Here is an 18,295-nt window from a genome sequence, read left to right as displayed (position 1 = left end):
AAACATTTATTAAACTGCCTTGTTTTTGTCCGAGACTGGCCAAAAATGTTGCCAAAAGAATTAAAAGCAATAAATATGAAGTCCAATATGAAAATTGAATGTTATTTTTTCTTGAAATGTATGCATGCAACAGGACAATGCATTTTTAATCACTCAGAATAGCTGTCGAAGTGCGCAGGTACAGACTTATTTTGAAGATTTAAAAAATCTGACAAAAATATGAATGGGGTTCATTGGGGTTCACTGGTGTCCTCTTTACAACCATTTGTTGAGAAAAGTCTGAATTTGGCTCATTACGCTTTCATCGTCATTGTCGCTTTCACTTAAGGTTTAGTGTTGTGATGCTTGTGTTTGCTTTTCTTAGAGTATTTGCTATATTTACATCTGCGTGTTCTGGTGGTTATTTACTTGCTTGCTGAACCCTGCTTGTCATTGGTTTGATGTCTTAACAGAACTAATGGCTTAAATTCCACAAAACTTTACACAAATCATTTAAAAAGGTTATTAATTTTATAGGCGTTGGTTTTGGAGTCGTATTCCGGTTTGAGAGGTCCAATTTGAAAGTTATAGCTGATAATATTTTCCTTAACATTCATGAATTGTGTATCCGGGAGTCCTGATAGACTTTTGATTTGAATCCATTCAAGTTAAGATTCTAATTTGTTGATCCTGAACCACGTTTTCTTTTTAAGCTACCCTGTGAAGGTCACGTCTACCTTACTATTTGTATTCTAGCCCTAAACCTAATCTAGCATAATTAATTATTCTAATACATTTGTTAAAGTTGTTGATAAAAATTTGAACTTGTTGATCCTTGAATATGTGTACGAGTTTGTGCCTTTTATATATACGTTATCAATTGTGCAGATTTCACCACATTAAGAGGATACATCGGGTTAATGTAACTTAATTTACTTAAGTTTTACTTTACTTAAAAAATTATTAATAATCTTTACTTAAGAAACCTAATTCGATTGGAACCAGCTACTTAATGCTAGAGGTTTAAGAGTTTGTTTGGAGGACGTAATTTTTTTAAAGAAGAAGCGAGCTATAAGATCAATTGCACGGGAAAAAGAACAAGCTTAACCTACAGATTTATCAAGAATATTGTTGGCAGCATCCCAGCAGTTGTCTACATGTCTAGAGTTATGTCCCTTTGCTTAGATTTGTCTGTCGCCAAACTTTGCTACTTATATTACCAAATGTATATCTTATTATGACTAGTTGAATTGAGTTGTACTCCTATATCTGATAGTGATACATTTCATCAATGTTATATTTGCAAGTGTCACATTAAATTCATCATTGTAAATATTTAGTTTCGTATTTTAACTTAACCACATATCCCTTGGTGAGCCCCTTAGTGTTTTAGTCTTACGTATTTGTAAATATTTATATTGAACCTCAGTTCACTGGGCCTTAAACCCGCCAGTCCGTGCAGTGTCAGTTCGGACGCGGCAATCTAGAGGGAAGGACGTACTAATACTTCTCTCGAGACAAACCATCCAGTATCTATGCATGTTGTTAAAGCTGACATGAATTCATAAAAGCATTTGGTCGCCATATTAGTTTCGATCGCTCCTCTTCTGCCACTGGGGTATATATACCGGTTGAGAAAGTTACGGTCGGTTACTTTCCGATCGAAGCATTCACGTTGCACGGACTTCTAAATGCATGAACTACACATTGTAGCAAAATGTAGTAATAGATAATAAAGAAAACAACAATCAATGTAATACAAAATATATTTATTCTTTGAAAAGATGTCCAATGTACCCGTATTATTTTGCACAGACCGTGCTGCCTTACTTCGCATGCACATCGAACACGTGTGTCGTTCATACAGAGTGCATAACGTCTGCATCTTCTTGAAAACCCCAGCACTACATCCAACACAGTAGCTAAATGATAGTAAATCCAAGAATGTAAGATCCCTTCCTACGCTCCCTTTCTAAAATCAATGCGATAATTCACCCCTGCGAATGTGTTCGGAATGTTTTTATTTATCGTTGCTTAGTACGTAATAAATCCAGAAGTGTTCGAATGAAAGTTCACGAGACTTCACCGAGATTTGTTCAGTTCCTGTGAAATTTCGAGCGGAAGAATAAGTGTTCGGTTAATATTCTCAAAATACCTAAGTACTGGTCGTTTTTCAAAAATCATATCCTACTTTGATTTATGTTAAAACGAGAAAAGCTTTCAAGATGTATGTCTTATTACACCATCTAGCAGTTATTTATATTAAACGATAATATTCAGAACAGAGTTATCGTTCGTGTTCAACCACGTGTAGAGTGGTTGAAAATATCAACACTGGGTTGCTTAATAAAATCATAGCCATGTTTGATGTTTGTGGTGTGCAATACCATGTTTTAAAAAAAATACTGGGTGTTGTTTTGCATTAAAACTTAATATATCGAGCCATTTTCAAGAAACATTCTGCATAAAATGGTAGAGTCTGTTTCACTATTGATGTTATAACTAGGTCAGGCGCGGATCGAAAATCCTCGGGAGGGATCTCTGTTAAGCATGCAAGTTGTAGCAACAGCAGACAAAACTAATTTTTGTATTGTCACATTTATTTATAGAACACATTTTATTCACCAATTAATGAAGATAAAGTTTAAAATCAATAAACCTCTAGATTTTATATTTAACCACAAGAACCTAGATACTGTGAAATAGACTTTATACACGAGGTACGATTTTTACTGCGAAACTGAAAGGGTCAAATAAAATCACGTGGTCTAAAATTTGAATGACAATAACATTCGCAGGGGTGTAATTGACATTGCTCGATCTGACATTGTGAGTGGTTTGCGCATGTGCGATGTTATAACATACACAGGAAAACGGTGTACAATTATCGAGAAATTTTTGAAGTATCTGCGCCTGGATTTCAGCCTTGTTTCGTCGTTTATTGGATATATCTTAGCAGTGCAGTGGTTGTCATATTATTTTTGTTCGAAACGCGTTTATATACGTCTTTTCGTCCAAGGTAACGTGTTCGGGTGTATGAAATTCCTGAATGCGGTGAAGCATGAATAACGCTCTCAGCCTTATATGGGGGGTGTGAAGCGATGAGCAGGACAATAGAAATCGAGAACTAATATGGCGGTAGTCGGAGATAAAAGGGAAATAATGCGTATTTATAAATTCATGTCAGCTTTAATATAAATAGCTGTGTGCTAACTCTGGTGTGAACCTGGTACCGGTTTTTTTTCTGAGGTGAGGTTTATTAATTGTAGATTTTATCGTCATTTCGTACATTACTGTTCTAAAACACCCAGTCATGGTATTCCAATCGTTTTTATGCTTATTTGTTACGTTTGAATTTAAGTGTCTATGTTTAGATATACGTGTTTGGATCTATCATAAGTATGGCGGACTATTATAGTCATATTCCTTTTGTAGTAATGATTAGTATTATGCAACACTGCATTTAAGTAATTATGAGTTAGTATTTTGTGAGTGTAAAAGCTAACATGCTTTATAGTAAGTCTGTATATCAGTGTTCTGTGTGTAATAAGCGTCTATGCTAAGTGTGTCATTCATGACCATATAGCCTGTAAGTAAAGTATGGTGCGTTTTGGTGTAAAAGCCACAGTTGCTTTTGTCATGTACTTAATGTGTTTGTGTACTATGTTGGCGCAGGTCCATTATTCCAGCCATTGTGTAAACCACTTTCATCGATGATGGTGCTCATTGCCGAATATTGGTGAAGTCTTGTGTAGACTAAGTGGCCAGTGGAGAATATTGTCCATTGGAGGACCTTACCAGTCTATTCTTGTTTAGGCCAAGTGGCAATAGACTACAGTGGAGAACCTTACCAGTTCCCATACTAGGACAACTACTTTCAAGATGTATCGATTCAAACTATATTAAATATGTAAAAACATTGTAAAAATATCGTCTTAATCTTTGTCTTAAAGTAAATATAAATTTTAAATAATTCCGCTCGAAAAACTGTGACAGCAAGGATGATTAAGTGTGTGTTCTGGGGTTTAGTTTATTTAAAATACTTTTTCTCTTTTTTTGTAGCAATTCGTCTTATGTCTTACGCCATTGATCTATCATCTAACGTTTATAGTCTATGTCTATCATCTACATATATTTTCATCTATATATCATCAATCCAATGCTCCACCATTCCTCCACCGTGCGTTTTGTCAAACTCCGAAACAATAACGAATTTGGAAGAGTACACAATTATCTTTTCAATAGCGAGTACCGTCATCAAATGTTTACACCAGAGGCAATCGTAATCCAAAGTCCGATAACTCTAATTTGTTTATCATCAAGAAAATCTGCTTAGCCGACAAAGTAATCTTCAGTATAACAAAATACAAATTTACTGATATTCGAACGATAGCAAGTTTATTGTCCTCCTCGATATGACCAGTAATAAATTCAATATGATTATCGAAGGGCACCTGCTCCAAACCCTTACCGTCCTAATTATCTAAAATTTATGGCTCAGATTCAGCATCCAATTTTATTTTGTCTTTGAATATCCCTTAAATCACTATTCAAGCATGTTGAGTGAAATTATGACCAGTAATATCTACAAAATGGGGCACGCTCTAAAACTTTAACTGAGTATAGCATAAGCTCCTCATATTTTTCTCAAAGAACTTAAAAGGACAAATGCATGTAAAAATATCATTACATTTATTTCTCAAAATATTGACAAGTTTATCATTGCACTTGTAAGCAAAGATTAACAATATAGGGCTCTCATTTTAAAAGAAAAGTCTGTGACGCCCCTGCTTACGAACACTTTATACTACTAGTAGTAGGATAGTAGTATATATATATATATATATATATATATATATATATATATATATATATATATATATATATATATATATATATATATAAATTAAGATCAAATGTATTCCACACAAAAAAAATGTTATTTAAAGGGGGAATAATCAAGATTTTGGACGAAATGTATTTTTTTCCGTTATTAATGTTTACAATGTTTCAGTAAAACATTTCTGATTGTCAGCCAATCGTTAAGTGCCAGTCGTCGAGTAATAAGCCAGAAACAGAGCTCACAATCTTTTGCTCAGGTCATGGTTTTATTTACATTTGGAATACTGGGGAAAAAATTATAGATAAAGACATAAAAAAGAATGAGACAAAGGCTCGAAATTGTTTATGTTAAAAAAGAAAGTTAGAAATGTAATATCCTCTAATATTAATTTCACTGTGTATATAAAGATTCTTAATACTGATTTTTATCAAAGTCAACAGCTGCGCTGCTAGTTTTTTTCCCCAAAAATTAATTAAGTCTCTATGTATGACATGTAGAAAATTATGTGAATAGAAAAATCAAAGGTTTTGCCATCGCAATATACAATTAAAAGTATAAATGAACTAATATATTTGAAAAAATATATAGTATTATATTATGCCTATTCAAAAAAAACATTTTTAGTGGTGCTGTTTAGTACAAAATGACATTTTGTTGTATCGGTTTGTAACAAAAGCTACCTCAATCAGCAAAAGATCTTTTTATCAGTTCATTTTTTCCAGTTTTACAACAATACCCATTTACAAATGCCAGACATCTAGGGTATTAGAAAAGCTAACAACATTATTCCTTTATTGAGCTGATGAATAACGGTAGACCATAATATGAGTTATATAATTTGTTAAGTTTTGATTTAGTGAAGAGAATCAAACTCCAATTGATGAAGATATATAAGTATTATCTATTTTAGATTTCATCATTTGTCGAGAGTTTTTCGTTAAAACGTATATATTGAAAACATGCATAAACTATGTTTATAGTCGTCGCTCTGTGTTAAGCATTATTTGCGATATGGAGAACAAACTTACATCCAAGAATACCAGTATGCACCACAAGCAAAAGACAATAACTTAAACTTTAGACCCTATAAAGATTTCTTTATTCTGAATATGAATATTTCCTGTTACCAATATTCATATTCCCCCATACGTAATGCAAATAATATGTAGCTTTTGTTATCTTTTTTTTTGATCATATACCACTCCTAGAAAATAATCACTGTCTGATTCTCAAATAAATGTTTATATAATAAATTTTAGTTCTAATTTCTAAGGTATGTAGATTATTCTTAGTCTTCTGTTGGGTAAAGTGATATTTATTAAGTTTTGTTTCATAGCAACACTGTCTACTTTCAAACTAATTTGAAATGGGGTGGAGTTTAAAGTCTCCCAATCAATATATTTAATTTCCAAACAATGTTTCACTCTCCTACTTTAACAGAGCTCGGTCGTGCTATTGTGTTGTAGATTTCATAACAAAAACCCGCATAGATCCAATATTATAATCTTTGATTTTAGGAAAGCTCTTTAACTGGATCTACCCTGGAATCTTAGCCATGTTTTGCAATAATAACTTAGTCATATAAATCAATAACAATTTATTTTTAAAATAAGAATATTTTCCTTTATCTTTATACAAAACTCGTCCTCCAAAGAAAATAAATAATCATCAAATTCTCTCTAATATAACACTTTGAATAGTAAGACATTTGGTAGATTTATAGCAGTCCTTGGTAATAAGCGGATGAAATGCAAGACAATGCGAACATAAATGGACAAGTCTTTTGAAATAAGCAATTTTATTATTTTTTGTTTCCAGCCATCCATAGTCTTAATTCTTGTCAAATTCTCCACAAAATGCATTAATATATACACGTAATATTATTTCCCGTCTTTTTATGTTCCTTTTAACCTCGTTGTCAGCGGGCAATTCTAAATGTGGACTTATTCAAAACAATCTTATACAATCTTATGTCAGTATTATATTGTGTTTATTTAAAGGAGTATTTATTCTAGACAAAAAAAAAACATTGCAAGTGTAGAAGGGTAAAAGAACATGGGGTGAAAATTCTTGACCTCAAAGTACACTAACGTACGTAATACCGAAACATACAAGTTTGTGATATTTCATCATTTCCATCGATGAAAAATATTTATGTTAGCTCACATAGTTTAGACCCATGGGCAACATTACTCACCTTAGCATTTACAGATAATTTATATTGAGACCCGTAATTGATAAATATAGGACGATTTATAAATTGGAATAGTGATATTTCATTTCATGAATGTATTGATATGCATTAATAAGTTGAGTGTAAACCCATATGCTTCTTTCATGAGTATTTTTAATAGAACACTGCAATCCTCTAATGGCCCCGTTTTCTGTTTAGAGATCTTATACTTAACAAATTCATTTACTTTACATTTAATTAAGAAGCCAGCGTTGTTATTTTATAAATTGCAAAATTGTAGCTACGCAGAGGATCTCAAAAGATTTCGGGCATTTTTTTTTCAACTTTGCACCCCAAACTATCTGCTTCTAGCTGTTAAGAATGCTTTAAATGGTTCTTCAACTTTTCTAATTTAGAGCTTTTCTCCCATTTTTGGGCTCAAATATTAAATATTTGAGCAGCAGTTATGCTGTCAATGAATTTGACTCTCGACTCTTCAGTTAAAAGTCAAGAAGTTGACACAGTAATACAATTGTTACTTTGATTTTTATCTCTATTTAGTAATTGTGTACCCTTCCTGTAAATCCTAGTTTGAGTAATCATTTATCATAACTATTTAAAGAGTTTTAATGTAAATATTAGATGTATATATGTAAATATCAAACAGTTCCACAAAAAAGATTTCAAGTTGATACCACCGAAGTCAACAGCAACAGATCCTAAATAAATGTTGATCAAAACAGCTGATTTAGCTTTTTGCTCACGTAAAAAAGAAAAGAAACAACTTTGTTTTAAATAAATAACTCCATTTAACATTAAAATAACACGAGTTCTATACACTGTGTGATATGAAGCACTGAAATAACATTCAAAAATGTACAACAATGGATACCACAAACACATCGATACCTTACATCACCATGGTTACAACACATAGACTCCACGTATCACAATATGCACCAGGGTATGTTAAGGTTTCCTGATTAATTTTTGTCTGCACATTACACAATATGACGTCAGAATCAATTTTGACATCATAAAATGCATTTAATTCGATAATTACTAAGGAAGGCATCATTACAATTAAAGTGAATTATATTAAAAAAGCAAAAAGAAAGTTTGTTTTCTTTAGATGGATGGTGTCTTTTATATTAATAGTACTAACAACATTCATTTATATCAAAATTCATATCAAATAAACAGCAGCTTTAAAGCGTCTTTTAAGTAAATTACTATTTAAATGATCGTATGGAGACTCTCCCTGCTACGTTTAAAGCTGAGTAAAGAGATGTTAATGCATGTCAACAGCTTGGCGTAGGTGAAAAATCAATACAAAATCAGAATATATATTTGACGTTAAGTTGGTAGAGCATATAAGTATCCTTGAGAATAATGCTGAAGAAACCTACGCATTGACATAAATTTTATATGAATAACTTTCGATTAGTAAAATGTGCCTCACGTTGGCGATTTTGCGAAATGTTATCACAATATGTTGAAAAAAACAAAATGTTAATTGGAAGCCCAAGCAAGAACTTCAAAGCATATAAGAACAATATCACTTTAGAAAAAAAAATTAAAATTTAAAGTCATTTATTATCCGCACAGATGCGATTTCATTAAATAATTTGCAATGTTAGGATACTTATGTCGCGTGACTACCAAAACATATGAACACAAAAATACATCAGATATAACGTTGAACATCGTTTTCAATTATGTAATTATTATTCATTAACACTCCCCTCTGTCGATCCACAAGATTGACTCAGAGGGGAATGTGACATGGCAATGTATGGTCCAACAAAATTGACCGGGATGCTGATGAGATGAGATATAGAGTGCATTTTAACCTTTTTCTTGCGTAAAATATTGTCCAGAAAGAGGAATGTATGTATATTGGAAAATAGTGTGTGCCGTCAGGGTTCAACACAAACGCTGGCAACGGAACGTTACTTAATCTCTGTGTTTCGCTAGCAGGGGAACTACTTTCGACGGAACTACTTTCACTGCTGTGAGGGCGTACATTATGGCGAGGGGGCTTCCTTTTCATTTTGTCCTTATCTTCTTCTCTTGAGCTGCTAGAGGAAGTGTCGCTAGAGGGCACCGATAAGTGAAGCTTTCGTTTCTCCTCCTGTGAAAACCGCTTCATGATGTTGTGCTTGAGTTTATATGCGTGATTTTCCTTTGAACTCCTTCCATTACAACTGTCCCTATCAGAATCCGTGGACTGATTCATCTTCTCTGTAAAATGACTACTGACCGAGCTACAACCTTCTGTCTCCTCCCGCCCGGACATCTGATGTCCGTCCGGATTCCTCATTGACTTTGGATACAGGTAGAATTCAGATGAACTGGACCCACCAAAAGAGCTGACAGATCCACTGATGGACCCACTGACGGATCCACTAAGTGAACTTGTGGACGCTTCTTCCGATACAAGTAAAGTTTTCAGGAACGGGTCCAGGATGGTGGCAGTTGTCACCCCCTGATGTAAGGAGGGCGGTGGCACATGTGTATCCTGTATCATAGCCCTTCCAATACCCAGACTTTTGTTTGTGTCCTCCATCGTCATGTTAGCAGACTTCCTGGGATGATAGTGACCTGAAATCACATAATTTTAATATTAATTTTACTGATCATATATAAACCACATTAGGTCAACTACTTACAATGTTACTAATAATATCATACAAATAAACTTAATTTCATTTAAAAATAAAACATTACCATTCTTGACACAAAACAATCTATATTGTGTGACTATGACATTGGCATTTGAAGACACCTTTTTATTTACCCTGGTACCTAGCAAGAAACGTTGATTTCATATGTTTAAAACAACAGGGAGAAACGCAGATTTTTTTTATGACGTAACATCAGCTACCCTTTATTGTTGATAATGTTGTGTTATGTTGTTCACCCTGAAATAGCAACAGAACATAAGAATTTTTTTTTTATTTATTTTAACAACAAACAATGTCTGCAGAATAAGTAAGGAATAGATTTTTAAACACACCAGATTGCATCTATATACTTCAATCATTTTTCATGAAATTTGTAGATTTGTCTTGACTAGTTTTAATCACCAAAACATTGGCACGATTACTTTAAAATTTTGTTGGTTTATAACCAATTACATAGGAGTATTTAACATACTCAATTATTATTTGACTACATTCTTCTGTGATCGAGTAGAACCGATTTTTTCTCTTACCGATTGTTTTAAATATGCAATCGATTATTAATCGATTACTTTAATATATATATATATATATATATATATATATATATATATATATATATATATATATATATATATATATATATATATTCAATAAAATGTTAATGACACTTCTTATGAAAATATTGTATGCACTATAAAAGTTGAAATAGATTCAGAGTAAAAGAGTTTTAATTTTTTCATTATGTATAACATGAGAATTTCAAACGTTTGATAATTTATCCTGCTTAAACAAATTCTATTGTAAAACTAGAGGTACTGTGGGCAAGCTCACAATTGATACCCCCGCTAAGAAAAAAATCATAACACGTGTATTTTTGCTATTATATGTATAGAAAATATTGGATGAATCTATTTCACTGTCCATTTTTTTAAAATAACAACTGTTCTGTTTTTTAAAACTGTTAATGCTAATATGAGAACACAAACCAATTGTTATCCTTTAATTCCATTTTATTTTAAGTTAACTGTTAATGCATGAGGACATTTGCATCCTTACGTTAACAACCATTACTCGAATCAAAAGAAATCCATATGTCAAGCAGCCATTTTTACCTATTTAACAGTTTTAATTATTGGTATACAGAGCCCGATTTTTTCACAATTTTTTTCCACAAATTGTTCTTTTAGAAAAAAAAAATCATCTGGGCAGGCCATTTTCAGAGAGACGGGGATGAGAATCTAAAAATTATTTTATGTGGCCTAAGACTATCAAGCTTTGTGTCAAATTTGAGCTTCTAATATTTCCATTAATGCATGACATGACACAAAGAGGAATTAAGCATTTTTGAAACAAATGACCTTGAACTTCCTCAATTGACTTTGAAGGTAATGACACACCCTTAGGTTATAAGCAATCTTTATGTGAATAAAGAACTTTAATATTTTTCCATAAGAAAGATATGGAAAGTACATGAATTTTGCACTTTTCTTGCAGTGACCTTGACCTTGCCCAAATGACTTAAGATCAAGGTAATGACACACCCTTTGGTCATAAGCAATCTTTGTGTGAAGTACGAACTTCCAGTGTTTCTCGATAAAAAAGATATGGACCGGACACGAATTTTGCACTTTTTTGCCAGTGACTTTGACCTTGCCCAAATGACCTTAGGTCAAGGTCATAACACACCCTTAGGCAATAAGCAATCTTTGTGTGAAGTAAGAACTTTTAATGTTTCTCCATAAGAAAGATGTGGACCGGACACTAATTATGCACTTTTTTGGCCAGTGACCTTGACCTTGCCCAAATGACCTTGGGTCAAGGTCATGACACACTCTTAGGTCATAAGCAATCTTTGTATGAAGTAAGAACTTCCAATGTTTTTCCATAAGAAAGATATGGACAGGACAAGAATTTTGCACTTTTTTGCCAGTGACCTTGACCATGCCCAAATGACCTTGGTTCAAAGTCATGACGCACCCTAAGGTCATAAGCAATCTTTGTATGAAGTAAGAACTTTTAATGTTTATCCATAAGAAAGATATGGACAGGACAAGAATTTTGCACTTTTTTGCCAGTGACCTTGACCATGCCCAAATGACCTTGGCTCAAGGTCATGACAAACCCTTAGGTAATAAGCAATCTTTGTGTGAAGTAAGAACTTCCAATGTTTTTCCATAAGAAAGATATAAACCGGACACGATTGCACAGACAGACGGACAGACGGACAAGGTGTTTCCTATATAACCCCCCCCCCCAAACTTCGTTCGTGAAGAGTAATCGAAAGTAATTGAAAAAAGTAATTACAGGTATTCTGATATTTAGCTGTAATCATCTTACATTTCTTTGATTGTTGATTTTATTGATTAATTGAAAAAAGGGTATTCAATACAATTTATTACAATTACCTAAATACTATTACCCTTAACTCGCTGTTTTCAGTAACATGATAGAATGTTTTGGCTTTTATTCTGTTTTATTCTACTAGACTTTGACCCGACGGTGCACGGGTTGATTTTGCATATGATATCGGACATTTACGAAATCGACACATAGACACCGTATTGTTGACATTTACATAACCCAACTTTAAGCCTACAATCAGGCAGGTAGCATCAGCCCCCCCCCCCCCAAACACTTTTTCTAACAGCAACAACATTTTCTCAAATTTACATTTAAAAATTACGTTACTATGAAGATGACCCCCGCTTCTCGGGGAGTACGTAAAGAATTGGAATTATTATAAGGAAGTGAAGAGCGAAATTGAAGTTATCAATATACTATCATATTATTGAATAATTCAACACTCTAAATCGTTTCTTCACACACCAATTTGACTTTCAGAACTTTCTGGATTTTTCATAGTTAAAGCACTGTGTTAGAGTTATCTCCCGTAATTTCTTTGAAGAACAGAATATATAGCTTTCCAATGAAAATTAACACGTATTTGAATTATCGTTTCTGTGTTTATCCATGCAAATGTGATATTGTGGAAACATAAACTAAAAAGCCTTCCGTAATTTAGCGTGAATGTAATGCGCATGTGCATGATTGTAAAATCTAAAAAATCCAGATTTTTTTTTGAAATTTTCGTTGATTTTTAATAAGCGAGGCTTGATTAAGAAAAACTAAAAACAAATTGGTAATCTTCAAGTACCAATGATGTTTAAAATATGTAAAAGAAAAGACAGCACTCTTCCGATTTATCGGTATTAAAGCTCAAAACTTCGAGTCTATTTTTTAATGTAGTAGTATATATTTTAGAATAATTTAATAGTGATTTTAAAAATTAAACTATTAACGCGATATATAACGGCAATTTAACCTTATAAGAATGATCAAATGAATGAAATAATGAAAGTTGACGTTACCGCCTCATAAACCGGCTTATGGAAAATAATTTGACTTTTATAATAACAGAAAACATTCTATAGTTAACAAAATGATAGTAAACTTTACTTCATTTTAACAAAATGGAAAGAAAAGGCAAGTAACAAACTACATTCTCCGATTTAACTGATTGAAGTGTTTTTTGTAGATTTTATTACCTATTCTTAGGAACTTTTGATTGTTTTTTACTAGCTTTATTTACTGTTACGTATCAATAATTGACTACATTATGATTAGCGTACCAGTGCTTCGGAACTTTAGACTGATCTGTTCCAGGTGCTTGCCGATGTTGACACAGACTGGGTCTTTGATGTCCCTTCCCTCAAACTCCACGTAGTACCGCATCACCTCATCCTGACACTCCTTAAAGCCCATGTAGAACTTGTCCTCACAGCACGGCCGCCCCGCCCCGTCTGCCTGGAAGTTCTCCATGTGTCCACCTGTAATCAATACATAATAAAGTCAATAAGTCAACCAACTAGATGTATAGTAAATTAATACCTTATCAACCCAATCGAGCACCTGAAAAACTTAATTCACATTGATCAATTTTATCAACCATCTGTACAACAGTAAGTACATTATCATTTCACTGCTTAAGGAAAGTCAAAGCTTAGGTAATAAATCACCTGTACAAAGTTAAATGGACAACCAGTTCACTACCTGTTAAAGACCACTTCACAACGAAACAGCACATCCATTATTGACAGTATTGTAGAAATTTAAGTACTGGAAAATTGTTTCTTCGTTTGATAGATAGAATTCTGTTTATTTAATGATTCTTTATAAAATAAATGGAAGACAACTCTTTAATTTGTGTTTGGTAACAAGCTGTGTACGTACCGTGGGAATTGTTCAGATTCTGTAGGTGACGGATGTGCTTGGAGGCCATTTCTATAATCTCAGTCTTTTCTATTCTTCCCTGACCCTTGAAAAACAAGCAAACTGTTTCATTTAAGCTAGATTCTATACAACAGACACCATTTGGACTATTTCAACAAGTGATGTCTTAATTATCATGACAAATATCATTAAATGATGTCATAATGTCCTGTCATATATCCGAAAGGTATAACATTACCATCTCGGTATATTTCAAAAACTGAATCCGTTTTAACTTTACCTGCTTGACATAATTTGCCGGTATAAGTCCACTAAGCTCTGCCAAGGAGTCGTTCATTCGATCTCTACGGCGCTTCTCTTTAATTCGATGGGCCGTTGGATCCTGTTCATTTGGGAAATAATTGTTGTAAATCAAAACAAATTTAAGAATTGTATAAATTAAATACAAGAACTTGCTCAAAACAACAACCAACAACCAACTTAGAGGTGAACGTTACAACAAAAGTTAATTAAGAACTTTCTAGAAAATATAAAAAATCTTTTTACCCGTGGAACTTTTGGCTTTTTCACGTGATGAAAGTGAAACTCATCGGAATGAATTGAAAAATTCATCGGTTTGGATACGAAAACTCCAACCTACTGTTAGATACAATATGCACTGCTAGGAACATATACACAGGAAAGTTGTTTTCAATGTGGTGAGATGAACTCAACAGGAATGATGCAAACAATTGATTAACAACTATGAAAATTTATTTATATTAGAAATTAATCCGTCCAGGATATTAATTTACTTGAAAAAAGGATGTTTACCTTATACTGTTGCTTTAAAATACCATCGATTATTCCTCTAGGTGAGAGCGTTGTTTTAGTCATCAGCTCTTTAAAGTCATTAATTAAAAACTATTTTAATGAACACTGATTGGAGAGCAGACACAGCCAATGTATATCTTCTCCTTGTATGTCAAGTAAATAATCATTTACAGGTGCTAGAGGGGAGTAATCAATACCCGACAAGTCGCACCCGCCTTGTGTTCATTTTCAAGATAATAAAAAAAGAAAGGAACCGTTGTCATTCTAGTGTATTTCTAATGGTGTAACGAGTATGAAAAACGTCGTTTAACTAGTCAGCTTTTTTATGATTTACTGTTTTTGTTCAATACATATTAATGTTGACATGAATAAATTCAGTTATTATAAATTTTATACACATGCATACTCACTCACACACAATTATATTTACATTTTTTGATATAAGTGGTAAATGGTTATTTTGCTAAAAAAAAAAAAAAAAAAAAAAAAAAAAATTAATTTAGAATTTTCAAAAATTTAAAATTCATCCAATCATTTCTAGAAAGATGTCATTAGACGCAGAATTCCAGGCGCAACTTAGATATAATGTTTGAAAATTAGTCTAAAGTCATTTAAACACCATTAATTAAATTTAATTTTTTTTTAAATTTAAACTTCATCAAATCAATTCGACAAAGTTGTCATTAGACGCAAAACTCTAAGCGCAACTTAGATATCATGTTTGAAAATTAGTCTCATGTCATTTAAACACGATTTGATTAAATTTAAAATTAAAAAAAAAAAATCATCCAATCAACGCGACAAAGGTGTCATTAGACGCAGAATTGTAAGTGCAACTTAAATATTATGGTTGAGAATTAGTCTGAGCTCATTTTAACGCGATTTAAATGAGTTGAAAATTTTTAAAAAATTTAAACTTCATCCATTGGAGGAAGATGTCATCAGACGCAGAATTGTAACTGAAACCTAAATATAATGTTTTGAAATTAGTCTGAGGTCATTTTTTAACACGAGTTACTTAAATTTAAAATTTTTAAAAATATTTTTTTAAAAATATTAAAAAATCATCCAATCATTTCGACAAAGATGTCATTAGACGCGGATTTGTAAGTGCAACTTAGATAGCATGTTTTAAAATTAGTCTGAGGTCATTTTAACGCGATTTAAATGAGTTGAAAATTTTTGAAAAATATAGAATTCATCCAATCAATTCGAAAAGATGTCATCAGACGCAGAATTGTAAGCGTAACCTACATATTATGTTCTAAAATTAGTCTCAGCTCATTTTAACATGATTTTATTATATTTAAAATTTTCTAAAAATTTAAAATTCATCCAGTCAATTTGAGAAAGATGTCATTAGACGCAGAAGTCTTAGCGCAACCTAAACATCTTGTTTAAAAATTAGTCTGATGTCATTTAAACACAATTTAATTAAATCTAAAATCTTTAAAAAATTGAAAAACATCCAAACAATTCGACAAAGATCTCATTAAACGCGGAATTGTAAGCGCAACTGAGATGTCATGTTTTGAAATAAGTCTGAGGTCATTTTAACACGATTTAAATGAGTTTAAAATTTTCTAAAAATTTTACATATATCCAATCAACTCAAGAAAGATGTCATTAGACGCGGAATTTAAAGCACAACTTAGATATTATGTTTCAAAATTAGTCTGAGGTAGTTTTAACCCGATTTAATTAAATCTAATTTTTTTTCAAATTTAGAATTCATCCAATCAATTTGAGAAAGATGTCATCTGACGCAGAATTGTAAGCGAAACTTAGATATTTTGTTTTAAAATTAAATTTAAAATTTTCAAAAAAAATAATTTCATCTCATCAATTTCAAATAGAATTTATTAGATGCAGAATTGTAAGTGAAACTTAGATATTATGTTTTAAAGTTAGTCTGATGTCATTATAACACATTTGATATGAGTTTAAAAATTTAGCTTCCCTACTCGTTATTTCCAGACAAGACTATCATGTCTTCTATCATCTCTGAAAATTTCAGCTTTCTATCTTTTTAGCTTTAAAATAGATGTGTGGACAATGAATACTCATCCAAAGGGTGCCCTATATTTTGATCTTTACTCGTTTTTAAGGAGATGCGTGGACAAAAAGAATTCGTCAAAAACCTGTCCTATATCTTGACCCCGGCTAGCTTCCGTACTCGGATTTTCCGGACAATGATTTTCCTCGTGAGGCTAGATGTTTATGTCATCTATTATTTCTGACAATTTCAGCTTCCTATCTTTGCTCGTTTTTGAGGAAATGTGTGGACAAGGAGTATTCGTCAAAAACGTGTCCTAAATTTAACCCCAGCTAGCTTCCGTACTCGGATTTTTCGGATAATGATTTTCCTCGTGAGGCTAGATGTTTATGTCATCTATCATTTCTGAAAATTTCAGCTTCCTATCTTTGCTCGTTTTTGAGGAAATGTGTGGACAAGGAGTATTCGTCAAAAACGTGTCCTAAATTTAACCCCAGCTAGCTTCCGTACTCGGATTTTGCAGACAATGATTTTCCTCGTGAGGCTAGATGTTTATGTCATCTATCATTTCTGAAAATTTCAGCTTCCTATCTTTGCTCGTTTTTGAGGAAAGATGTAGACAAGGAGTATTCGTCAAAAACGTGTCCTATATTGTGACCCCAGCTAGCTTCCGTACTCGGATTTTCCGGACAATCATTTTCCTCGTGAGGCTAGATGTTCATGTCATTTATTATTTCTGAAAATTTCAGCTTCCTATCTTTGATCGTTTTTGAGAAAATGTGTGGACAAGAACTTTTTAAAAAAATGACAAAATGGCGGATTAGTCCGAACCAGAAATGATTTTTATAAAATAAAAAAGTATATAAACTTTAGATAATAATATATCGATGCTGAAAATTTGACAAAAATCGGACTACCCATCTTCGAGAAATCTTCTGCACAAAAATTGTAAAGAAAGAAACAATAGAAAAATAGAAGGGTCTTCCGCTGAAGACGGAATAACAAAAAACAAATAATAATAATAAGAAGAATAGTAATAATAATAATTAATATCAAAAACTAATCTAAAATATTTTTCCATGTAAGCCACAATTTTTCAAAATTGCGCAGCTTTTGATTTTGAATAGCAGCATATTTTTCTATATGATATTTTTTTCTTAAGTGACTGAGTAATCTAAAAAAAAATTGGCATTTTTTTGCATAAAATATATAAATATATTTTGTTCGTATAAAATTATGAAATTTATAACCCTATTATTGTTTGACATTGGTAGCTTACCAAGAATAATATTCGAAACATTAAAACCAATCTTTCATTAGTCTTTCTGTATATATGAAGACTTGAATAACTCCAGAGTGTTTGTACTTTATTACAAGAAATGAAATCATGCAATTTTGTTTCAACGTTTTCCATACAAAAACACAGCATTCAGAAGTTTTAATGTTAATTTTCTTAAGGTATTTTCCTACAGGAACAATTCTGTGCAAAATTCGATATTGTAACCACTGGGCAGAAGAATCACTAGTGGTTTTATAACAAATTTTAAAAACATCTTGCACTGATATTGTGTGTA

At 32.3% G+C, this 18,295-nt stretch overlaps 1 pseudogene; it reads right to left on the bottom strand.

Annotated features, from left to right (window-relative positions):
- Positions 1–7,698: 7,698 nt before the first annotated feature.
- LOC128158741 (uncharacterized) lies at positions 7,699–14,606 on the bottom strand (annotated as a pseudogene).
- Between the last annotated feature and the right edge of the window lie 3,689 nt (positions 14,607–18,295).

The sequence above is a fragment of the Crassostrea angulata genome, chromosome 8, assembly GCF_025612915.1.
Source record: "Crassostrea angulata isolate pt1a10 chromosome 8, ASM2561291v2, whole genome shotgun sequence".
NCBI lineage: Eukaryota > Metazoa > Mollusca > Bivalvia > Ostreida > Ostreidae > Magallana > Magallana angulata.
This window is presented reverse-complemented; position numbering and strand designations above follow the sequence as displayed.